Genomic DNA, 26055 nt, shown 5'->3' with positions numbered 1-26055 from the left:
AAGTTCCCGAAAGGCCTCCACAGCGGCAGAGGACCAATTGGCAACATCAGCACCCTTCTTAGTCAAATCCGTAAGAGGCTTAGCAACACCAGAAAAACCAGTTATAAATCGACGATAAAAATTAGCAAAGCCCAAGAACTTCTGAAGACCCTTTAGAGAAGTAGGCTGTGTCCAGTCACAAATAGCCCGAACCTTGACAGGGTCCATCTCAACAGAAGAAGGGGAAAAAATGTACCCCAAAAAGGAAATCTTTTGAACCCCAAAAACACACTTAGAACCCTTTACACACAGAGAATTCTCCCGCAAGACCTGAAAAACCCTCCTGACCTGCTGAACATGAGACTCCCAGTCCTCAGAAAAAATCAAAATATCGTCCAAATACACAATCATAAATTTATCCAGATATTCACGGAAAATATCATGCATAAAGGACTGAAAAACTGAAGGTGCATTAGAAAGGCCGAAAGGCATTACTAAATACTCAAAGTGGCCCTCAGGCGTATTAAATGCGGTTTTCCACTCATCCCCTTGCTTAATTCGCACCAAATTATACGCCCCACGGAGATCAATCTTGGAGAACCACTTAGCCCCCCTTATGCGAGCAAACAAATCAGTAAGCAGCGGCAACGGATACTGATATTTGACAGTAATTTTATTCAGGAGTCGATAATCAATACAAGGCCTCAGCGAGCCATCCTTTTTAGAGACAAAGAAAAACCCAGCTCCTAAAGGTGATGAAGAAGGACGAATATGTCCCTTTTCCAGGGACTCCTTAACATACTCTCGCATGGCAGCATGCTCAGGTACAGATAGGTTAAACAAACGACCCTTTGGAAATTTACTGCCTGGAATCAGATCTATGGCGCAATCACACTCTCTGTGGGGAGGGAGAGAACCAATTTTAGGCTCTTCAAAAATATCCCCAAAATCCGACAAAAATGCCGGAACCTCAGAGGGAATAGATGACGAGATAGAAACCAAAGGTATGTCCCCATGAGCCCCCCGACATCCCCAGCTTAACACAGACATAGTTTTCCAGTCCAGTACTGGGTTATGAGATTGCAACCATGGTAATCCAAGCACTAACACATCATGTAAATTATGCAACACGAGGAAGCGAATCATCTCCTGATGGTCTGGAGTCATACGCATAGTCACTTGCGTCCAGAACTGTGGTCTATTACAAGCCAGAGGTGTAGAATCAATACCCTTCAGAGGTATAGGAACTTCCAGAGGCTCCAAATCAAACCCACAGCGCCTGGCGAAGGACCAATCCATGAGACTCAGAGCGGCGCCAGAGTCCACATAGGCATCCACTGTAATAACTGATAATGAACAAATCAGAGTTACAGACAGAAGAAATTTAGACTGTAAAGTGCCAATAGAAACAGACTTGTCAACCTTCCTAGTACGTTTAGAGCATGCTGATATAACATGCGCGGAATCACCACAGTAGAAGCACAAGCCATTTTTGCGCCTATAATTCTGCCGCTCGCTTCTTGACAGAATTCTGTCACATTGCATTTTCTCTGGCGTCCCTTCAGAAGATACCGCCAAATGGTGCACGGGTTTGCGCTCCCGCAAACGCCGATCAATCTGAATCGCCATTGTAATGGACTCATTCAGACCTGTGGGCGTAGGAAACCCCACCATGACATCCTTAACGGCATCAGAAAGGCCTTCTCTGAAAATTGCCGCTAGGGCACACTCATTCCACTGAGTAAGCACAGACCATTTACGAAATTTTTGGCAGTATATCTCAGCTTCATCTTGCCCTTGAGACAGGGCTATTAAAGCTTTTTCAGCTTGAATCTCCAAATTAGGTTCCTCATACAGCAACCCTAAAGCCAGAAAAAACGCATCCACATTGAGCAACGCAGGATCCCCTGGTGTCAATGAAAATGCCCAATTTTGAGGGTCACCTCGCAGCAAATAAATCACAATCTTAACCTGCTGAACAGGATCTCCAGAGGAGTGAGGTCTGAGAGAAAGGAATAATTTACAATTACATTTGAAATTCAGAAACCGAGATCTATCTCCGGAAAATACCTCTGGTGTAGGAATCTTAGGTTCAGAAATAGGAGTACGTATAACATAATCTTGTAAATTCTGAACCTTCGTAGCAAGATTATTTAAACCTGCAGCCAAACTCTGAGAGTCCATCCTTACACCGGAGAGATCAGAGCCATTCAAGGATTAGAAGGAGAGAAAGGCAAGGCTGTAAATAGAGCAGAAATACAACTGAGCCAACTAAGTAGCAAACATGTGAGAAAAAAAAAAAAAAAAAATCTACAGACTTCTTTTACTCTCCTTTCTTCTGCCAATTACTTTAACAGTGGCCGGTCATACTGTCATGATTCCCCAATGGCATGGGAACATCAGAAACACAAAATAACAGACTAGCCCTCGGGTGATGGAAACTCAAGCTGACCGTGACCTAAATCTACCACACAACTAACAGTAGCCAGGAAGCATTCCTACGGCTGCCTAGATGCCATGCGCCAGCCGGAGAACTAACTACGCCTGGAAGAGGAAGGAACAGACCTGGCTTACCTCTAGTGAAATTCCCCAAAGATGATAGTAGCCCCCACATATATTAACGGTGAGTTCAGAGGAAAAGACATACACAGTATGAAGGTAGATTTAGCAAAGCGAGGTCCACTTACTAGATAGAGGAAGGATACAAAAGAGGACTTCACGGTCAGCTGAAAAACCCTTTCAAAAACCCATCCTGAAATTACTTTAAGACTCCTGTGTCAACTCATGACACAGGAGTGGCAATTTCAGTCCACAAGAGCTTCCAGTAACAGGAAATGACAAACTGTAAACTGGACAAAAAATACAAAACAAAAAGGACAAGAGTAGGGTTGAGCGACTTTCATTTTTTTAAGATCGAGTAGGGTTTTGGGAAACCCGATTTTGTCCAGAGTCGAGTCGAGTGCAGTCGGCCGATTATCGCTAAAAGTCGGGGATCGACCGAAACACGAAACCCAATGCAAGTCAATGGGGAAGCATAGTCGGCAGTGAGTGGAGGCCAGGAAAACACCTACAGTGCCCATTTTAATGCCAAAAACATCCATTCTTGTTTCTGAAGCTTGTCAATCTTAATTAACTTTATAATAATAGTTGGGCATAGGGAATTGGGGGTCATTTGGCAAAAGTTGTGGGGGGAGTAGGGCCGGCTCAAGTTTTTCGTGGGCCCAGGAAATGCGGACTACGTCACGGCGGTGTTGCAGGGAAAGGTAATTATTTAAAAGTTGCAAGTGCTGTGATCCTGAGCAAGCAGGGGGGGGGCCCACTCGTTCGCATTGCCACTGGCACAGGGCCCCTCAAAGTACGGCGGTGTGTTTGCATGGCGGGGGCGCCTCCCACCAGCAGCGACACTTTTGCGTACTCTGAGGGGCCCTGTGCCAGTGACGTCGCCAACGAGTATGCCCCCCCACCTGATGAAGGAACCTGCACTTTCATCTGCACCTTCCTCTTTGTCCCTGTGTAAGGTGGTATAACATGCGGGAAGGGGAACCTTACTTTCAGCAGGGACAGATTCTGGCTGTGTAGAGTACAAGGGGAATGTAGTGGTCTCGGTCAATGTACCAGCAGACTCATTTAGCAGTGGCTGGGCAATGGGCAGGATGAGGAGGAAACAGATATAGGGCCAAAGAATAAAGTAGGCTACATGCAGTTCAAAATTGGTAACAGGACTAAACAGGCGGCATTGCTTTGTTCAGTGGAGTAGCAAACCCAAGAGCAGCAGACACTGTTTCAAGGGCCTAACCACACTAGTAGGCCAAATGCAGTTTAATATCTGATAGTATAGGGCGAAAGCCAGAATGTGGAAGCTCAGCTTTGTTCAGTTGAGGACAACACCAGGGAGGGGCAGACACCTTTAGTAGGCCGGAAAAGCCTATTGCATTTTTTAAAATGGTAATTTGGAGCAGAAGGTTGAAGCTCAGCTTTATTTAGTTGAGGGCAACACCAGGGAGGGGCAGAAGCCGTTAGTAGGCCCTAACCACCATTTTTTTTTTAAAACCACTTAATGAGAGCCGGAAGGTTGAAGCTCAGCTTTATTTAGTTGAGGACAACACCAGGGAGGGGCAGAAGCCGTTAGTAGGCCCTAACCACCATTTTTTTTTTTTAAAACCACATAATGAGAGCCGGAAGGTTGAAGCTCAGCTTTATTTAGTTGAGGACAACACCAGGGAGGGGCAGAAGCCGTTAGTAGGCCCTAACCACCTTTTTTTTTTTAAAACCACATAATGAGAGCCGGAAGGTTGAAGCTCAGCTTTATTTAGTTGAGGACAACACCAGGGAGGGGCAGAAGCCGTTAGTAGGCCCTAACCACCTTTTTTTTTTTTAAAACCACATAATGAGAGCCGGAAGGTTGAAGCTCAGCTTTATTTAGTTGAGGACAACACCAGGGAGGGGCAGAAGCCGTTAGTAGGCCCTAACCACCATTTTTTTTTTTAAAACCACATAATGAGAGCCGGAAGGTTGAAGCTCAGCTTTATTTAGTTGAGGACAACACCAGGGAGGGGCAGAAGCCGTTAGTAGGCCCTAACCACCTTTTTTTTTTTTAAAACCACATAATGAGAGCCGGAAGGTTGAAGCTCAGCTTTATTTAGTTGAGGACAACACCAGGGAGGGGCAGAAGCCGTTAGTAGGCCCTAACCACCATTTTTTTTTTTAAAACCACATAATGAGAGCCGGAAGGTTGAAGCTCAGCTTTATTTAGTTGAGGACAACACCAGGGAGGGGCAGAAGCCGTTAGTAGGCCCTAACCACCTTTTTTTTTTTTAAAACCACATAATGAGAGCCGGAAGGTTGAAGCTCAGCTTTATTTAGTTGAGGACAACACCAGGGAGGGGCAGAAGCCGTTAGTAGGCCCTAACCACCTTTTTTTTTTTTAAAACCACATAATGAGAGCCGGAAGGTTGAAGCTCAGCTTTATTTAGTTGAGGACAACACCAGGGAGGGGCAGAAGCCGTTAGTAGGCCCTAACCACCTTTTTTTTTTTTAAAACCACATAATGAGAGCCGGAAGGTTGAAGCTCAGCTTTATTTAGTTGAGGACAACACCAGGGAGGGGCAGAAGCCGTTAGTAGGCCCTAACCACCTTTTTTTTTTTTAAAACCACATAATGAGAGCCGGAAGGTTGAAGCTCAGCTTTATTTAGTTGAGGACAACACCAGGGAGGGGCAGAAGCCGTTAGTAGGCCCTAACCACCTTTTTTTTTTTTAAAACCACATAATGAGAGCCGGAAGGTTGAAGCTCAGCTTTATTTAGTTGAGGACAACACCAGGGAGGGGCAGAAGCCGTTAGTAGGCCCTAACCACCTTTTTTTTTTTTAAAACCACATAATGAGAGCCGGAAGGTTGAAGCTCAGCTTTATTTAGTTGAGGACAACACCAGGGAGGGGCACACAGACAGACTCCTTTAGTAGGCCTGAAAAGCCTATTGCATTTTTCAAAATGGTAATTTGGAGCAGAAGGTTGAAGCTCAGCTTTATTTAGTTGAGGGCAACACCAGGGAGGGGCAGAAGCCGTTAGTAGGCCCTAACCAAAGTTGAAGGCCAAATGCAGTTTAATTTCTGATACTATAGGCCGAAAGCCAGAAGGTGGAAGTTCCGATTTAGACAGTGGAGCACAATTTGAATTAGGGACTGCAGACAGACTTAGTAGGCTGTCCCCTGTGGACCATGCATCCACCACATTAACCCATTGCGCCGTAATGGACACGTAATCTTCCGTGGCCATGCCTACAGGTCCATGCGTCTGTTGTCAGGTGCACCTTTGTACTCACAGATTGCCAGAGTGCATGGACAATGCGGTCTTCTACATGCTGGTGGAGGGTTGGGATGGCTTTTCTCGCAAAAGAAGTGTCGACTGGTTAGCTTGTAGCGTGGTACAGCGTAGTCCATCATGGCCTTATTAATAGTAAATAAAATATATAACTAGGCTCTATGAACTTTTAAATAGGTTCCAGGGGTACACGGGCAGCATTGGTGTGGTCAGTGGAGGAGTATTGCAAGTAGGGGCTGCAGACAGGCTATCAAAGGCCTAAAATAACAAACAGTAGGCAGTCATGGCAGTTTTACATCGGTTACATGGATACACAGGCAGGCACTCCAGGCAGCATTGTGGTCAGTGGAGGAGTATTGCAAGTAGGGGCCGCAGACAGGCTATCAAAGGCCTAAAATAACAAACAATAGGCTCATTGCAGTTTTACAGCGGTTACATGGATAGACGGGCAGGCAGCTTGGTGGTGGTGAGTGGAGGAGTATTTAAAGTAGGGACCGCAGACAGGCTTCAAAGGCCTAACATAAGAAAATGGGCTGGCTGTAGGCACTTTATAATTGGTTCCAGGGGTACACGGGCAGCAGTGGTCTGGTCAGTGGAGGAGTATTTAAAGTAGGGACCGCAGACAGGCTTCAAAGGCCTAACATAAGAAAATGGGCTGGCTGTAGGCACTTTATAATTGGTTCCAGGGGTACACGGGCAGCAGTGGTCTGGTCAGTGGAGGAGTATTTAAAGTAGGGACCGCAGACAGGCTTCAAAGGCCTAACATAAGAAAATGGGCTGGCTGTAGGCACTTTATAATTGGTTCCAGGGGTACACGGGCAGCAGTGGTCTGGTCAGTGGAGGAGTATTTAAAGTAGGGACCGCAGACAGGCTATCAAAGGCCTAACATAACAAACAATAGGCTCATGGCAGTTTCACAGCGGTTACATGGATACACGGGCAGGCAGCTTGGTGGTCAGTGGAGGAGTATTTAAAGTAGGGACCGCAGACAGGCTATCAAAGGCCTAAAATAACAAACAATAGGCTCATGGCAGTTTTACAGCGGTTACATGGATACACAGGCAGCTTGGTGGTGAGTGGAGGAGTAGTGCAAGGAGTGTCTGTCCCAGTACTCCCAAAATATAAATAGATGTTAATGTCTCGCAAAACAACCAAAACAAAAAAAAAAGGTGGCATACTTAGGTACAGGGGTGGGCTCATCTACTGAGTTTCTGACATTGTAATTTGGCAGTAACTATTTAATGGTGCCAATATAGGACACAGACACAGACTACTTTAAGTTGCATCATAGATGTCTACAAATTTGTATTGTCAGTGCCAGACATTGAATGATGTCAGCGAATAGACTAAAGATTGGTGGAGCTGTGCGACATAATTTTGCACGTGGTAGAGCACATTTTGAGCTGGGGTAGGGGGGAACTCTCTTGAGGCCGGCGGGACCGCCCCAGGGCCCCTCATGTTACAACGGTGTGTCTGACGTTGGGTGCGCACCACCACCGCCAGAGACACTACATTGTACTATGAGGGACCCAGTAGCAATGCCGTCAACCAAAAGCGAGCACACCCACCTCTTCAGACAAACAGCAGTCTCACGGGTGCTTGCGCCAAGTCGCGATACCACGGCCCCGTGTGGGGAGTTTTGCCATTTAGGGAGGTGTAAACATGTCGTATGCTGTACAATCAGCTGCAGCAAATTAGACATTAGAAAAGTAATTCACAGGCAAGAGCTTTTCATAGGAAAGCTAGGTGTCGGCCGGGCAAGGTGGGGCAAAAGATTTCGAAATCCAGTTGTGGTTCATTTTAATGAATGTTAGATCGTCAACATTTTGGGTAGCCAGACGAGTCCTTTTTTCGGTTAATATTGAACCTGCAGCACTGAATACTCTTTCTGATAGGACACTTGCTGCCGGGCAAGCAAGCTCCTGCAATGCATATTCTGCCAATTCTGGCCAGGTGTCTAATTTGGAGGCCCAGTAATCAAATGGGAATGACGGTTGAGGGAGAACATCGATAAGGGATGAAAAATAGTTAGTAACCATACTGGACAAATGTTGTCTCCTGTCACTTTCAATTGATGCAGCAGTACCTGTCCTGTCTGCGGTCATAGCAAAATCACTCCACAACCTGGTCAGAAAACCCCTCTGTCCAACGCCACTTCTGATGTGTGCACCCCTAACACTCCTAGTCTGCTGCCCCCTGGAGCTTGTGTGAGAACGATCACGTGCGCTGTGTGCTGGGAATGCCTGAAGCAAACGGTCAACAAGAGTTGATTGTTTGGTTGCTAATATTAGTTCCAAGTTCTCATGTGGCATAATATTTTGCAATTTGCCTTTATAGCGTGGATCAAGGAGGCAGGCCAACCAGTAATCGTCATCGTTCATCATTTTCGTAATGCGTGTGTCCCTTTTTAGGATACGTAAGGCATAATCCGCCATGTGGGCCAAAGTTCCAGTTGTCAAATCTCCGGTTGTGATTGGTTGAGGGGCAGTTGCAGGCAAATCTACGTCACTTGTGTCCCTCAAAAAACCAGAACCCGGCCGTGACACGCAACCAATTTCCTGTGCCCCCGTGAAAGTTTCCGCATTAAAAATATACTCATCCCCATCATCCTCCTCGTCCTCCACCTCCTCTTCGCCCGCTACCTCGTCCTGTACACTGCCCTGACCAGACAATGGCTGACTGTCATCAAGGCTTCCCTCTTCCTCTGGTGCAGACGCCTGCTCCTTTATGTGCGTCAAACTTTGCATCAGCAGACGCATTAGGGGGATGCTCATGCTTATTACGGCGTTGTCTGCACTAACCAGCCGTGTGCATTCCTCAAAACACTGAAGGACTTGACACATGTCTTGTATCTTCGACCACTGCACACCTGACAACTCCATGTCTGCCATCCTACTGCCTGCCCGTGTATCCTCCCACAAATAAATAACAGCACGCCTCTGTTCGCACAGTCTCTGAAGCATGTGCAGTGTTGAGTTCCACCTTGTTGCAACGTCTATGATTAGGCGATGCTGGGGAAGGTTCAAAGACCGCTGATAGGTCTGCATACGGCTGGCGTGTACAGGCGAACGTCGGATATGTGAGCAAAGTGCACGCACTTTGAGGAGCAGGTCGGAGAACCCAGGATAAGTTTTCAATAAGCACTGCACCACCAGGTTTAAGGTGTGAGCCAGGCAAGGAATGTGTTTCAGTTGGGAAAGGGAGATGGCAGCCATGAAATTCCTTCCGTTATCACTCACTACCTTGCCTGCCTCAAGATCTACTGTGCCCAGCCACGACTGCGTTTCTTGTTGCAAGAACTCGGACAGAACTTCCGCGGTGTGTCTGTTGTCGCCCAAACACTTCATAGCCAATACAGCCTGCTGACGCTTGGCAGTAGCTGGCCCATAATGGGACAACTGGTGTGCAACAGTGTCATCTGCCGATGGAGTGGTTGGCCGACTGCGTTCTGTGGAAGAGCTGTAGCTTCTGCAGGAGGACGAGGAGGAGGAGGAGGGGGTGCGAACGCCTACAGCCAACTGTTTCCTAGACCGTGGGCTAGGCACAACTGTCCCTAAATTGATGTCGCCTGTGGACCCTGCATCCACCACATTCACCCAGTGTGCCGTGATGGACACATAACGTCCCTGGCCATGCCTACTGGTCCATGCATCTGTAGTCAGGTGCACCTTTGTACTCACAGATTGCCTAAGTGCATGGACGATGCGCTGTTTAACATGCTGGTGCAGGGCTGGGATGGCTTTTCTGGAAAAAAAGTGTCGACTAGGTAGCTCGTATCGTGGTTCAGCGTACTCCATCAGGGCTTTAAAAGCTTCGCTTTCAACTAAACGGTAGGGCATCATCTCTAACGAGATTAGTCTAGCTATGTGGGCGTTAAAACCCTGTGTACGCGGATGCGAGGATAAGTACTTCCTTTTTCTAACCAGAGTCTCATGTAGGGTGAGCTGGACTGGAGAGCAGGAGATCGTGGAACTTTCGGGTGTGCCGGTGTACATGGCAGACTGAGAGACGGTTGGAGACGGTATTGTTTCCGCCGGTGCCCTAGATGCAATATTTCCTCCTACTAAACTGGTGATTCCCTGACCCTGACTGCTTTTGGCTGGCAAAGAAACCTGCACAGATACTGCCGGTGGTGCGGAAAATGGTGGCCTTACAGTGACGGAAGGGATGTTGCGTTGCTGACTAGCTTCATTGGCCGAGGGTGCTACAACCTTAAGGGACGTTTGGTAGTTAGTCCAGGCTTGAAAATGCATGGTGGTTAAGTGTCTATGCATGCAACTAGTATTTAGACTTTTCAGATTCTGACCTCTGCTTAAGCTAGTTGAACATTTTTGACAGATGACTTTGCGCTGATCAGTTGGATGTTGTTTAAAAAAATGCCAGACTGCACTCTTCCTAGACTCGGATCCCTTTTCAGGGATTGCAGACTGAGCTTTAACCGGATGGCCACGCTGTCCTCCAACAGGTTTTGGCTTTGACACGCGTTTTGGGCCAGATACGGGCCCGGCAGATGGAACCTGTTGCGATGTTGATGCCTGCTGCGGCCCCTCCTCCACCTCCGCTTCTGAACTACTGCCGCCTGCACCCTGTTCCCCCAATGGCTGCCAATCGGGGTCAATAACTGGGTCATCTATTACCTCCTCTTCGAGCTCGTGTGCAACTTCGTCTGTGTCACTGTGTCGGTCGGTGGTATAGCGTTCGTGGCGGGGCAACATAGTCTCATCAGGGTCTGATTGTGGATCTGTACCCTGAGAGGGCAATGTGGTGGTCTGAGTCAAAGGAGCAGCATAGTACTCTGGCTGTGGCTGTGCATCAGTGCACTCCATGTCAGAATCTACTTGTAATGGGCATGGCCTGTTAAATGTTTCACTTTCTAAGCCAGGGACGGTATGTGTAAAGAGCTCCATGGAGTGACCCGTTGTGTCGCCTGCTGCATCCTTCTCTCTTGTTGTAGTTTTTGCTGAGGAGGACAAGGAAGCGACTTGTCCCTGACCGTGAACATCCACAAGCGACGCGCTGCTTTTACATTTACCAGTTTCGGAAGAGGAGGCAAAAGAGCTAGAGGCTGAGTCTGCAATGTAAGCCAAAACTTGCTGTTGCTGCTCAGCCTTTAAAAGCGGTTTTCCTACTCCCAGAAAAGAGAGCGTTCGAGGCCTTGTGTAGCCTGACGACGAAACTGGCTCCACAGCTCCAGACTTAGGTGGAATATTTTTATCCCCACGACCACCTGATGCTCCACTACCACTACCATCATTACCAGCTGACAATGAACGCCCACGACGACCTCTTGCACCAGACTTCCTCATTGTTTAAAAATCGTAACCAAACTAACTTTATTTGTTGCTGTCAAACAACTTACACGGTGAGCTATAACTTCAGTATGATTTCAATATCCCTTAACAGGTTGGTGAGACCACAAGGAAAATCAGGCACAATGTTACACACTCTGTTTTCTGTGACACCAAATCACAGAGATGACACACACGCAGGACTGTCACTCAAGCACTAATGTCAATATTAATCTCCCACCTAATTTATTTATTTTTTTTTCTCTGTGAGACTTTAGAAACCAAATAATATTTAAAAAAAAAACAAAAAAACAAGGCTTTCTATGGCCCACTGAATGAGAGATGGCACGCACAGGAGTGGCACACAAGCCCTGACTGAGGCCAATATTTTTCTCCCACTGATTGATGTAGTGTTTTTGTGTTGAGGTTGATTTTAAAACACAAATGAAGGAAAAAAATAAAAAGGCTTTCTATGGCCCACAATTAGAGAGAGAGGTGGCACACCCAGGAGTCAAGACTGGCACACAAGCTGATATGGCAATATTACTCTCCCACTGTTTTTTTATGTATTTTTTTTTTATTTTCAGGGAGACTTTAGAAACCAAATAATATTAAAAAAACCAAAAAATAAATAGGCTTTCTATGGCCCACTGAATGAAAGGGAGAGAGGTGGCACACCCAGGAGTCAAGACTGGCACACAAGCTGAAAGGGCAATATTACTCTCCCACTGTTTTTTTATGTATTTTTTTTTTTTATTTTCAGGGAGACTTTAGAAACCAAATAATATTAAAAAAACCAAAAAATAAATAGGCTTTCTATGGCCCACAATTAGAGAGAGAGGTGGCACACCCAGGAGTCAAGACTGGCACACAAGCTGAAATGGCAATATTACTCTCCCACTGTTTTTTTATGTTTTTTTTTTTTATTTTCAGGGAGACTTTAGAAACCAAATAATATTAAAAAAAAAACAAAAAAACAAGGCTTTCTATGGCCCACTGAATGAGAGGGAGAGAGGTGGCACACCCAGGAGTCAAGACTGGCACACAAGCTGAAATGGCAATATTACTCTCCCACTGTTTTTTTATGTATTTTTTTTTTTTATTTTCAGGGAGACTTTAGAAACCAAATAATATTAAAAAAACCAAAAAATAAATAGGCTTTCTATGGCCCACAATTAGAGAGAGAGGTGGCACACCCAGGAGTCAAGACTGGCACACAAGCTGAAATGGCAATATTACTCTCCCACTGTTTTTTTATGTTTTTTTTTTTTATTTTCAGGGAGACTTTAGAAACCAAATAATATTAAAAAAAAAACAAAAAAACAAGGCTTTCTATGGCCCACTGAATGAGAGGGAGAGAGGTGGCACACCCAGGAGTCAAGACTGGCACACAAGCTGAAATGGCAATATTACTCTCCCACTGTTTTTTTATGTATTTTTTTTTTTTATTTTCAGGGAGACTTTAGAAACCAAATAATATTAAAAAAACCAAAAAATAAATAGGCTTTCTATGGCCCACTGAATGAAAGGGAGAGAGGTGGCACACCCAGGAGTCAAGACTGGCACACAAGCTGAAAGGGCAATATTACTCTCCCACTGTTTTTTTATGTATTTTTTTTTTTTATTTTCAGGGAGACTTTAGAAACCAAATAATATTAAAAAAACCAAAAAATAAATAGGCTTTCTATGGCCCACAATTAGAGAGAGAGGTGGCACACCCAGGAGTCAAGACTGGCACACAAGCTGAAATGGCAATATTACTCTCCCACTGTTTTTTTATGTTTTTTTTTTTTATTTTCAGGGAGACTTTAGAAACCAAATAATATTAAAAAAAAAACAAAAAAACAAGGCTTTCTATGGCCCACTGAATGAGAGGGAGAGAGGTGGCACACCCAGGAGTCAAGACTGGCACACAAGCTGAAATGGCAATATTACTCTCCCACTGTTTTTTTATGTATTTTTTTTTTTTATTTTCAGGGAGACTTTAGAAACCAAATAATATTAAAAAAACCAAAAAATAAATAGGCTTTCTATGGCCCACAATTAGAGAGAGAGGTGGCACACCCAGGAGTCAAGACTGGCACACAAGCTGAAATGGCAATATTACTCTCCCACTGTTTTTTTATGTTTTTTTTTTTTATTTTCAGGGAGACTTTAGAAACCAAATAATATTAAAAAAAAAACAAAAAAACAAGGCTTTCTATGGCCCACTGAATGAGAGGGAGAGAGGTGGCACACCCAGGAGTCAAGACTGGCACACAAGCTGAAATGGCAATATTACTCTCCCACTGTTTTTTTATGTATTTTTTTTTTTTATTTTCAGGGAGACTTTAGAAACCAAATAATATTAAAAAAACCAAAAAATAAATAGGCTTTCTATGGCCCACTGAATGAAAGGGAGAGAGGTGGCACACCCAGGAGTCAAGACTGGCACACAAGCTGAAAGGGCAATATTACTCTCCCACTGTTTTTTTATGTTTTTTTTTTTTTTTCAGGGAGACTTTAGAAACCAAATAATATTAAAAAAAAAAAAAAAAAAAAAAATAGGCTTGCTATAGCCCACTGAATGAGAGATAGCACACACAGCAGTGGCACACAAGCCCTGACTGAGGCCAATATTTTTCTCCCACTGATTGATGTAGTGTTTTTGTGTTGAGGTAGATTTTAGAACACAAATCACGGAAAAAATAAATAGGCTTTCTATGGCCCACTGAATGAAAGGGAGAGAGGTGGCACACCCAGGAGTCAAGACTGGCACACAAGCTGAAAGGGCAATATTACTCTCCCACTGTTTTTTTATGTATTTTTTGTTTTTTCAGGGAGACTTTAGAAACCCAATAATATTTAAAAAAAAAAATAAATAGGCTTTCTATGGCCCACTGAATGAGAGGGAGAGAGGTGGCACACCCAGGAGTCAAGACTGGCACACAAGCTGAAAGGGCAATATTATTCTCCCACTGTTTTTTTAGGTTTTTTTTTTTTTTTTCAGGGAGAATTAGAAACCAAATAATATTAAAAAAAAAAAAAAAAAATAGGCTTGCTATAGCCCACTGAATGAGAGATAGCACACACAGCAGTGGCACACAAGCCCTGACTGAGGCCAATATTTTTCTCCCACTGATTGATGTACTGTTTTTGTGTTGAGGTAGATTTTAGAACACAAATCACGGAAAAAATAAATAGGCTTTCTATGGCCCACTCAGTGAGAGATGGCACACACAGGGATGGCACTGTAGCAGAAATGCCAATCTTAATCTCCCACAAAAAAAAAAAACAAAACAAAAAAAAAAACTGTCCTACAATTACTATCTCCCTGCAGTAATGTAAGCCAGGTATGGCAGGCAGCAATAGGAGTGGACTGATGCACAAATTAAATAAAAAGTGTGGAAAAACAGAAAAGATAGCTGTGCAGAAAGGAAGGAACAAGAGGATATGTGCTTTGAAAAAAGCAGTTGGTTTCCACAGTGGCGTACACACAGCAATACAGCTATCACGGAGCCTTCTAGGGCAGCCCAATGAGCTACAGCGCTGAGGGGAAAAAAAAAAAAAAATAGCTTCCACAGTCCCTGCACACCGAAGGTGGTGTTGGACAGTGGAAATCGCTGCAGCACAAGCGGTTTGGTGGTTAGTGGACCCTGCCTAACGCTCTCCCTGCTTCTGATGAAGCGGCAGCAACCTGTCCCTAAGCTCAGATCAGCAGCAGTAAGATGGCGGTCGGCGGGAACGCCCCTTTATAGCCCCTGTGACGCCGCAGACAGCAAGCCAATCACTGCAATGCCCTTCTCTAAGATGGTGGGGACCAGGATCTATGTCATCACGCTGCCCACACTCTGCGTTCACCTTCATTGGCTGAGAAATGGCGCTTTTCGCGTCATTGAAACGCGACTTTGGCGCGAAAGTCGCGTACCGCATGGCCGACAAGCACAGGGGTCGGATCGGGTTTCATGAGACGCCGACTTAGCCAAAAGTCGGCGACTTTTGAAAATGATCGACCCGTTTCGCTCAACCCTAGACAAGAGTCCACTTAGCTGATCAGCAGACTGGTAGCAGGAACATGCAACTGAAAGACTCAGGTTACAATGATGACCGGCAAGGAAGTGACTGGAGAGCAAGGCTAAATAGGGAACTCCCAAAACTGATGGAAGCAGGTGAGCTGAGGCAGAAAAGAACACACAAGTCTCCAGTACCACCAGCCACCACTAGGGGAGCCCAAAAAGCGGATCACAACAGCTCAGCAGGCGAAAACTTTCTAGAAAAGAAGGCACATGGCTTCATCACAGAGCCATCAGAACTTCTTTGAGACAAAACAGCCCCTGCTCCAATCTCAGAAGCATCAACCTCGACCTGAAAAGGGAGCGAAACATCTGGCTGACGCAACACAGGGGCCGAAGAAAAACGACGTTTCAGCTCCTGAAAAGCCTCAACGGCTGCAGAGGACCAATTCACCACATCAGCACCTTTCTTTGTCAAATCAGTCAATGGTTTAACCACACTAGAAAAATTAGCGATGAAACGACGGTAAAAATTAGCGAAGACCAGGAATTTCTGGAGGCTCTTCACAGATGTAGGTTGAGTCCAATCATAAATGGCCTGACCTTTAACAGGATCCATCTCGATAGTAGAAGGGGAAAAAATGAAGCCCAAAAAGGAAACCTTCTGAACTCCGAAGAGACATTTAGACCCCTTCACAAACAAGGAATTAGCACAAAGGACCTGGAATACCATTCTGACCTGTTTCACATGAGACTCCCAATCATCCGAAAAGACCAAAATATCATCCAAATATACAATCATGAATCTATCCAGATACTTTCGGAAGATGTCATGCATAAAGGACTGAAACACAGATGGAGCATTTGAAAGCCCGAATGGCATTACCAGGTACTCAAAATGGCCCTCGGGCGTATTAAATGCTGTTTTCCATTCATCGCCCTGTTTAATACGTACAAGGTTATACGCCCCTCGAAGATCTATCTTGGTGAACCAACTAGCCCTCTTAATCCGAGCAAACAAATCAGACAGCAGAGGCAAAGGGTACTGAAATTTGACCGTGATTTTATTGAGAAGGCGGTAATCTATACAGGGTCTCAGGGAACCATCCTTCTTGGCCACAAAAAAGAACCCTGCTCCCAACGGTGATGAAGACGGGCGAATATGCCCTTTCTCCAAGGACTCCTTCACATAAGTCCGCATAGCGGCGTGCTCTGGCACGGATAAATTGAAAAGTCGGACCTTAGGAAACTTACTACCAGGAATCAAATTAATAGCACAATCACAATCCCTATGAGGGGGTAGGACACTGGATTTGGGCTCATCAAATACATCCTGGTAATCCAACAGAAACTCAGGGACTTCAGAAGGAGTGGAAGCAGAAATTGACACCAATGGAACATCGCCATGTACCCCTTGACAACCCCAACTAGACACAGACATTGATTTCCAATCCAATACTGGATTATGAACCTGTAGCCATGGCAAACCCAACACGACCACATCATGCAAATTATGCAACACCAAAAAGCGAACATCTTCCCGATGTGCAGGAGCCATGCACATGGTCAACTGAGTCCAGTACTGAGGTTTATTCTTGGCCAACGGCGAGGCATCAATTCCCCTTAATGGAATAGGATACTGCAAAGGCTCCAAGAAAAAACCACAGCGCCTGGCAAACTCCAAGTCCATCAAATTCAGGGCAGCGCCTGAATCCACAAATGCCATAACCAAGTAGGATGACAAAGAGCAAATCAGAGAAACAGACAAAAGAAATTTAGGCTGTACAGTACCAATGGTGACAGACCTAGCGAACCGCTTAGTGCGCTTAGGACAATCAGAGATAGCATGAGTGGGGTCACCACAGTAAAAAAACAGCCTATTCTGACGTCTGTGTTCTTGCCGTTCAGTTCAAAGTTCTATCACATTGCATAAGCTCAGGCCTCTGCTCAGAGGGCACCGCCAAACTGTGCACAATTTTGCGCTCGCGCAAACGCCGATCAAATTGGATGGCCAAGGACATTGACTCATTCAGACCAGCAGGCGTGGGGAATCCCACCATAACATCCTTAAGGGCTTCAGAAAGACCCTTTCTAAAAATTGCTGCCAGGGCACACTCATTCCATTGAGTAAGCACAGACCATTTTCTAAACTTCTGACAATATATCTTCGCTTCATCCTGACCCTGACACAAAGCTAGCAAAATTTTCTCTGCCTGATCCACTGAATTCGGTTCGTCATAAAGCAATCCAAGCGCCAGAAAAAACGCATCTACATTAAGCAATGCAGGATCTCCTGGCGCAAGGGAGAATGCCCAGTCTTGAGGGTCGCCACGCAACAAAGAAATAATAATTTTTACTTGCTGAATGGGGTCACCAGAGGAGCGGGGTTTCAAAGCAAGAAACAGTTTACAATTATTTTTGAAATTCAGAAACTTAGATCCATCCCCAGAAAACAACTCAGGAATTGGAATTCTAGGCTCTAACATCGGATTCTGAACTACATAATCTTGAATGCTTTGTACCCTTGCAGTGAGATGATCCACACAAGAGGACAGACCTTGAATATCCATATCTACACCTGTGTCCTGAACCACCAAGGGGTTAAGGGGAAAAGAGAGACAAAACACACTGCAAAGAAAAAAAAATGGGTTCAGAACTTCTCTTATCCCTCTTTTGAGATGCATTAACACTTTATGGGCCAGCTGTACTGTTATGGACCTGGTGGTTAGGAGCACTTGGAACGACCTGATGAGTAAACTCAAAAAACGGAACTAGCTCTGGGAAGTGGAAACTCTGCTGACCGCAAACTCTACTCCTATCGCACACACTAGAAATAGCCGTGGAGCGTACCTAACTCTCCCTAGACGCCTCTTCACAGCCTAAGAGCTAACTACCCCTAAAGATAGAAATAGAAGCCTAACCTTGCCTCAGAGAAATTCCCCAAAGATAAAGGCAGCCCCCCACATATATTGACTGTGAGTTAAGAGGAAAGTCACAAACACAGGAATGAAACAGGTTTTAGCATAGGAGGCCAGACTTACTAAATAGTCAGAGGATAGAAAAGAATACTATGCGGTCAGCATAAAAAAACTACAAAACCACGCAGAGTATGCAAAAAGACCCCCGCACGACTCACGGTGTGGAGGTGCAACACTGCACCCCAGAGTTTCCAGCTAGCAAGGAAACATCATGATAGCAAGCTGGACTAGAATTTAGCAGAGCTAAGAAATATATTCAGGTAGCAGTAACAACAAATGAACTAGCAGGGACTTAGCTTCTGCTGGAGTAGACAGGTCCTCAGAGAAGTCCAAGAGAGATCTGAACCAATTCTGATACATTGACAGCTGGCATCACGTAACGATCTGAGTGGGGTTAAATAGGGAAGCAGCATAGCAACATAACGAGAGCAGCTGATAAAGTCAACCTAGTGACCAGCAGTTCCACTCGAAGCCACCAGAGGGAGCCCAAGAGCAGAACTAACCAAAGTACCATTCATGACCACAGGAGGGAGTCCGAGAACAGAATTCACAACAGATGACTGCCGGTGGTGCTCTGTTATGATGGCTGTCAGTTGCGCTCTTTTATGATGACTGTCGGTTGCACTTTGTTATGACGGCTGTTGGTTGCGCTGTTATGATTGTCGTTTGCGCTCTGTTATGATGGCTGTCGGTTGTGCTCTGTTGTGAAGACTGTCGGTTGCGCTCTGTTATGATGGCTGTCGGTTGTGATCTGTTATGATGACTGTCGGTTGCACTCTGTTATGACTATCGGTTGTTATCTGTTATGATGATTGTTGGTTGCGCTCTTTCATGACTTTCGGTTGGGCTCTTTTCTGACTGTTAAACCAAAAGAAATAGGAGCACAAATAGAACCTATCACAAACTCATGATAAAAATCAAGCAGACAGCTGAATTAGGCTACTTTCACACTAGCGTCGGGAACAACCCGTCGCTGTGCGTCGGGCCGATGTTCCCGACGCTAGCGTGGTCTCCGCCGCACAACGGGGGCAGCGGATGCATTTTTCCCACGCATCCGCTGCCCCATTGTGAGGTGCGGGGAAGTGCGGGGAGGTGGGGGCGGAGTTCCGGCCGCGCATGCGCGGTCGGAAAAAGCGGACCGTCGGGAGCAAAAAACGTTACATGTAACGTTTTTTTCTCCCGACGGTCCGCTACCACACGCCCAAGCGTCGCAAAACGGACGCGACGTTTGGCAATGCGTCGCAAATGCGTCGCTAATGTTAGTCTATGACGAAAAAACGTATCCAGCAAGAACTTTTGCTGGATGCGTATTTTCGGCAAAACGACGCATTTGCGACGTATTGCAGTTAACGCTAGTGTGAAAGTAGCCTTAATGAAAAAAAGGAGACCACTTGAAAAGAGTATACATATAAAGAAACTACTAAATGAATAATCCAAAAACCAATAATGTTCAAAATATAAATTATTTTATTGGGAACACCAATCCAATCTGACACAAAAAACACGATTAAAAAACATACATAACAAATCTAAAATCTCAAGGGAGCAGAATACCACCCTTAATCTAAATATTTCATAACAATAGTATACAGTTTTTATATAAATTCATTTACCATAAATCGGGAAACCTATATTATATATACTAAATTTTATTTTTGTAAACATTAATAAATAAATAAAGTGCTTATAAATATATACCTAAATCCAAGTAGTATAATATAATGTGTATAATAAATAAGGAGTATATAGCTCAAAATATACTCATAAAGTGCACATAATTGAATCACATATAATAATCCCTAATAGGAAAGTGACTAGCGCATAGTGAAAGCTCCATATACTAACCAGGATTCATTTCCCACGTGGTATTACTGCTATCCCACTCTTTTCTGACTGTTGGTTGTGCTGTTATTATGACTGTCAGTTGCTCTCTTTTATGATGACTGTCGGTTGCACTCTTTTATGACTGTCGGTTGCGCTCTGTTATGATGGCTGTCGGTTGTGATCTGTTATGATGACTGTCAGTTGCACTCTTTTATGACTGTCGGTTGTCCTGTTATGATGCCTCTTGCGCTCGCTTATGATGACTGTCGGTTGTGCTCTGTTATGATGGCTGTCGGTTGTGCTCTGTTATGATGACTGTCGGTTGTGCTCTGTTATGATGGCTGTCGGTTGCGCAGTTATGATGACTATTGGTTGTGCTCTATTATGATGTGTGTTGCGCTCTGTTACGATGGCTGTCGGTTGTGCTCTGTTATGATGACTGTCGGTTGTGCTCTGTAATGATGGTTATCGGTTGTGATCTGTTGATGACTGTCGGTTATGCTCTGTTAGGACTATCGGTTGTGATCTGTTATGATGACTTTCGGTTGCGCTTTGTTATGATGACTATCGGTTATCTGTTATGATGACTGTCGGTTGCACTCTTTTCTGACTGTCGGTTGTGCTGTTAAGATGACTGTCAGTTGCTCTCTTTTATGATGACTGTCGGTTGTGATCTGTTATGATGACTGTCAGTTGCGCTCTTTTATGACTGTTGGGCTCTGTTATGATGTGTGTTGCGCTGTTATGATGACTATTGGTTGCGCTCTGCTATGATGACTGTCGGTTGCGCTCTGTTATGATGACTGTCGGTGGCGCTCTGCTATGATGTGTTGCACTCTGTTATGATGACTGTCGGTTGTGCTCTGTTATGATGCCTGTTGCGCTCTCTTATGACTGTCGGTTGCGCACTGTTATGATGGCTGTCGGTTGCGCTCTGTTATGACTGTCGGTTGTGCTCTGTTATGATGCCTGTTGCGCTCTTTTGATGACTATTGGTTGCGCTCTGTTATGATGACTGTCGGTTGCGCTGTTATGATGACTGTCGGTGGCGCTGTTATGATGACTGTCGGTTGAGCTCTGTTATGATGACTGTCGGTGGCGCTCTGTTATGATGACTGTCGGTTGTGCTCTTTTATGATGCCTGTTGTGCTCTGTTACAATGACTGTCGGTTGTGCTCTGTTATGACTGTCGGTTGCGCTCTGTTATGATGGCTGTAGGTTGTGCTCTGTTATGATGTCTGTTGCGCTCTGTTACGATGACTGTCGGTTATGCTCTGTTATGATGACTGTCGGTTGCACTCTGTTATGATGAATGTCGGTTGCGCTCTGTTATGATGACTGTCAGTTGCGCTCTGTTATGATGGCTGTCACGATCCCTTAGCCGCTGCCACCAATTGGTCACGAAATCCACAGGGATTCCTGACCACTGTCACCAATATGTCACAGATTGGGGTGACTTTAGACCAACAGACGGCTATCACATGTGCAGGGGGCTTATCTTAGTTATCCCTTCACTGCCACAATGTGATGAAAAAAAACACACACAAGGGTAGGGACCTCTTAGTTTACAGCAGGGGCTTATTTTAGGTATCCCACTGCTCTTCAATATACCACGAACTGCAGGAATTTTTGTGTATCCCGCTTACATTTCCACTTAAACCTTGCAGCTCTCTGGCGCCCCTTTTACTGTCAGGTCAGATTAGGTACTGCACCTAGGGTAATTAGTGACCAGAAAGGCTGCCTGCTATGTACTGGCTATTGGGCACGCTGCAGCGACGCGATAAACTACTCCCACTCAGGCAGGAACAATAATTATCAATGCCGCAGTCGCTGCAATGTCACCCAAAGGCCTGCACACGGTAGTGCCGCCACCAGCTTCAATTAAACGGGTCCGAAGCTAACCCAAAACAGTAGCGTAAGTTCCCTTCAGAAGGCTTAGGGTACGTTTTAGAACAGGAAGAACGAACTAGTATTAAATATTATACTCATAAAGTTTATGCAGTGTTTATAAAAAGTTCTATAAAGATGTTACAACATGAGACAATTGCAAATATGTACAAAGTAATTATGTAAAAAAAAACAAGGATTACATGAGAAATAACACTTACATGTGTTCAAAGCATTGCAGGCAACCAGGCTAGTGGAGTTCCCATACGTCAAAATGCATCAGTAGGTCTGGATAGACAGCAGACAGACAGCTCAGGTAAAAACTGAAAGACTCTCTCTCTTGGACGCCTGCCAGCACTTAAAACCTACAGCCGGTGACCTCACAGAAAGGGCTGGCTTTCCCAAACCCTCCTACCTCTTCAGTTCTCCTAACTGTGCATTAAATATATCTGATGCCCGTAACTTCGCTACAGAACATGTCATAATCCTACCACATCCAGCATTCATCTTGGATTAATGTGGGCAGTCTAATGAGATCAAATATGTCCTATCTGTCATGCAAATTGACAGAGAAATCCCTACTTCTTTACCGGATGGAGTTAGAAGCTCATGTTTAGAGTGCTGGATAGATGCTCCGATGGAGATTAAGAATATATATTTTCGTGTTCCTATCTTAAATGGTTGGCCTAATATCTTACAAAAACAGAACAAAGGACTTTCATGATTCTGGAAGTTTCTAATCCAGTTAAAGCTGGTCACTTTCCACTACAGGAAATGCCGGTCGTAAATACCTTGGCGAGGGGGATGAGGGCTTGTGAGCTGAAAGTCAGGAATTTGCAGCTACAAACTGTTGCAGAATCACTCCAAGAAGGGGGGCTTAGCCCACAGCATGCTAGCAAGAGAACTAAACTAATATGATATTTCATACCATATCGTGACACCTTCCCCTTTTGGCGTGCGCTACGGAGGTAGAACCCCACGGTGTGCCTCCATGCGCACCTCAGTAGGTTCACCCTGGCGGGACAGTCCATCTGCATTCCCATGCTCCCTGCCCGCTTTGTGTTCAATGGTGAAGTCAAATTGCTGAAGGGCAAGGCTCCAGCGTAGCAACCTGCCATTGGTTCCACACATGGCGTTTAGCCAGCGCAGAGGGTCGTGGTCGGTCACCACAGTGAAGATGCGACCATACAAGTAGGGCTGCAAGCGCTGCAGGGCCCAGACTATGGCCAGGCACTCCTCAATGGTGGAGTAGGCCACTTCCCTCGGCAAAAGTTTCCAGCTCAGGTACAACACGGGGTGCTCTTGGTCCTCCGAGTCAACCTGGCTGAGCACAGCACCGAGGCCAAACTCGCTGGCATCAGTCTGTACCAAGAACGGTCGACTGCTGTCGACTGCTTTCAACACAGGGGCATTGCACAGTGCAGTTTTCAACGCCTGGAAGGCCCCCTCACAGCCATCTGTCCAGTTGACGATGTGGGGTAGCTTCTTCCTGGTGAGGTCCGTCAAAGGTTTTGCCAGGCTACTATAGTGCTGTACGAAGCGCCTATAGTACCCTGCAGTGCCCAGGAAGGAGATCACCTGTTTCTTGGTCCCAGGAGTGGGCCAGTTCACGATCGCGCCCACTTTCCCAGGCTCTGGCTTTAGGGTGCCTCCGCCTACCCGGTGCCCCAGGTAGTGGACCTCCCTCATGCCCATCTGGCACTTCCCCGGCTTGATAGTCAGTCCTGCTCGGTGAATTCGCCTCAGGACCTCTTCGAGATGCTGCAGGTGTTCTTCCCAGGAGGGACTGAAGATGGCAATGTCATCCAAGTACGCCACTGCGTACTTTGTTGTGAACTCTGTTTTCAGGCTCCCTCTTGTGGTCACAGGTGGTATTGTGTGACTTTTGTTTTGGGCTCCCCCTGGTGGCTTTGTTTGTTATCCTGCGGGTCTGTGGCTGATCAGCTGCCTCGTTATTCACTTGGGAGTTTCCTATTTAGCTCTGTTTCACTTCCACTTGTTGCCGGCTGGCAATGTATTCAGTGCTATTCTGATTTCTTCTGACTACCTTGCTACCAGTCTCTTCAAGAGAAGCTAAGTTTTCGTTTTGTTCATTTTTTGATCATCTGTGTTCGATATGTTTCTTGTCCAGCTTGCTAATATGTGATTTCTCAGCTTGCTGGTAGCTCTAGGGGGCTGAGTTTCTCCCCCCCACACCATTAGTTGGTGTGGGGGTCTTGAATTCTCAGCGTGGATATTTTGGTAGGGTTTTTTGCTGACCGCACAGTTCTCTATCTGATTTCTGCTATCTAGTATTAGCGGGCCTCATTTGCTGAATCTGTTTTCATTCCTACGTGTGTCTTTTCTCCTTACCTCACCGTTATTATTTGTTGGGGGCTTCCTATATCCTTGGGGTTATTTCTCTTGAGGCAAGTGAGGTCTTGCTTTCTCTTTAGGGGTAGTCAGTTTCTCAGGCTGCGTCGAGACGGCCAGGATTTTAGGCACGTTCACCGGCTACCTTTAGTGTGTTTGGATAGGATCAGATTTGCGGTCAGTCCAGTTACCACCTCCCTAGAGCTTGTTCTTTGCTTAGTAACTTAGCTGGTATTTCCTGTGATCCCCAGCCACTGGGATCACAACAGTACAGCCGGCCAGTAAAGTGTTAATTGCATGGCAGAAGCAGGAGAAAAGAAGCCTTGAGAATTTTTTTTTTTTTTTGCCGTGTGTCTAGCTGCTGTGTGTCTAGCTTCTCTCCTCCTCTTAATCTTGGTGTGGCTCTGAACTCAGCTGCTGATATGGATATTCAGAGTTTGGCCTCCAGTGTAGATCATCTTGCTGCAAGGGTACAAAGTATTCAGGATTTTGTTGTTCACAGTCCTATGTCAGAGCCTAGAATACCTATTCCGGAGTTGTTTTCTGGAGATAGATCTAGGTTCCTGAATTTTAAGAACAATTGTAAATTGTTTCTTTCTTTGAAACCTCATTCCTCTGGTGATTCCGTTCAGCAAGTTAAAATTATAATTTCTTTCTTGCGTGGTGACCCTCAAGATTGGGCCTTCGCATTGGCGCCAGGGGATCCGGCATTGCTCAGTGTTGATGCGTTTTTTCTGGCCCTTGGATTGCTCTATGAGGAACCTAATCTTGAGAACCAGGCTGAAAAAGCGTTGTTGGCCCTCTCTCAGGGGCAAGATGAAGCAGAGGTGTACTGCCAGAAATTTCGGAAATGGTCGGTGCTTACTCAGTGGAATGAGTATGCCCTGGCTGCAAATTTCAGAAAAGGTCTTTCTGAGGCCATTAAGAATGTCATGGTGGGGTTCCCTACGCCTGCAGGTCTGAATGAGTCAATGACTGGCCATTCAGATTGATCGGCGTTTGCGGGAGCGCAAACCTGCGCACTATTTGGCGGTGTCTTCTGAACAGACACCTGAGTCTATGCAATGTGATAGAATTCTGACCAGAAGTGAACGGCAAAATTATAGACGGCAAAATGGGTTGTGCTTTTACTGTGGTGACTCAGCTCATGTTATCTCAGCATGCTCTAAGCGCAAAAAAAAGGTTGATAAATCTGTCACCATTGGTACTTTACAGCCTAAGTTCATTTTGTCTGTTACCCTGATTTGTTCCTTGTCATCTTACCCGGTTATGGCTTTTGTAGATTCAGGTGCTGCCCTGAGTCTGATGGACTTGTCATTTGCCAGGCGCTGTGGTTTTGTTTTGGAGCCTTTAAAATTCCCTATTCCACTAAGGGGAATTGATGCTACGCCATTGGCTACGAATAAACCTCAGTACTGGACACAAGTGACCATGTGCATGACTCCTGTTCATCAGGAGGTGATTCGCTTTCTTGTGCTGCATAATTTGCATGATGTTGTCGTGTTGGGTCTGCCATGGTTGCAGACTCATAATCCAGTCCTGGATTGGAAAGCAATGTCTGTGTCAAGTTGGGGTTGTCAGGGAATTCATGGCGACGCTCCTGTGGTGTCAATTGCTTCATCCACTCCTTCTGAAGTCCCTGCGTTTTTGTCAGACTACCAGGATGTATTTGATGAGCTCAAACTCAGTTCTCTACCTCCTCATAGGGATTGTGATTGTGCTATAAATTTGATTCCTGGTAGTAAGTTTCCTAAGGGACGACTTTTCAATTTGTCAGTGCCGGAGCATGCTGCCATGCGGAGTTATATAAAGGAGTCCTTGGAGAAAGGACTTATTCGCCCCTCCTCCTCCCCTCTTGGTGCGGGGTTCTTTTTTGTGGCTAAGAAGGATGGTTCTCTGAGACCTTGTATTGATTATCGCCTTCTAAATAAAATCAC

The sequence above is a fragment of the Ranitomeya variabilis genome, chromosome 1 (assembly GCF_051348905.1).
Source record: "Ranitomeya variabilis isolate aRanVar5 chromosome 1, aRanVar5.hap1, whole genome shotgun sequence".
Classification (NCBI taxonomy): Eukaryota; Metazoa; Chordata; class Amphibia; order Anura; family Dendrobatidae; genus Ranitomeya; species Ranitomeya variabilis.
This window is presented reverse-complemented; position numbering follows the sequence as displayed.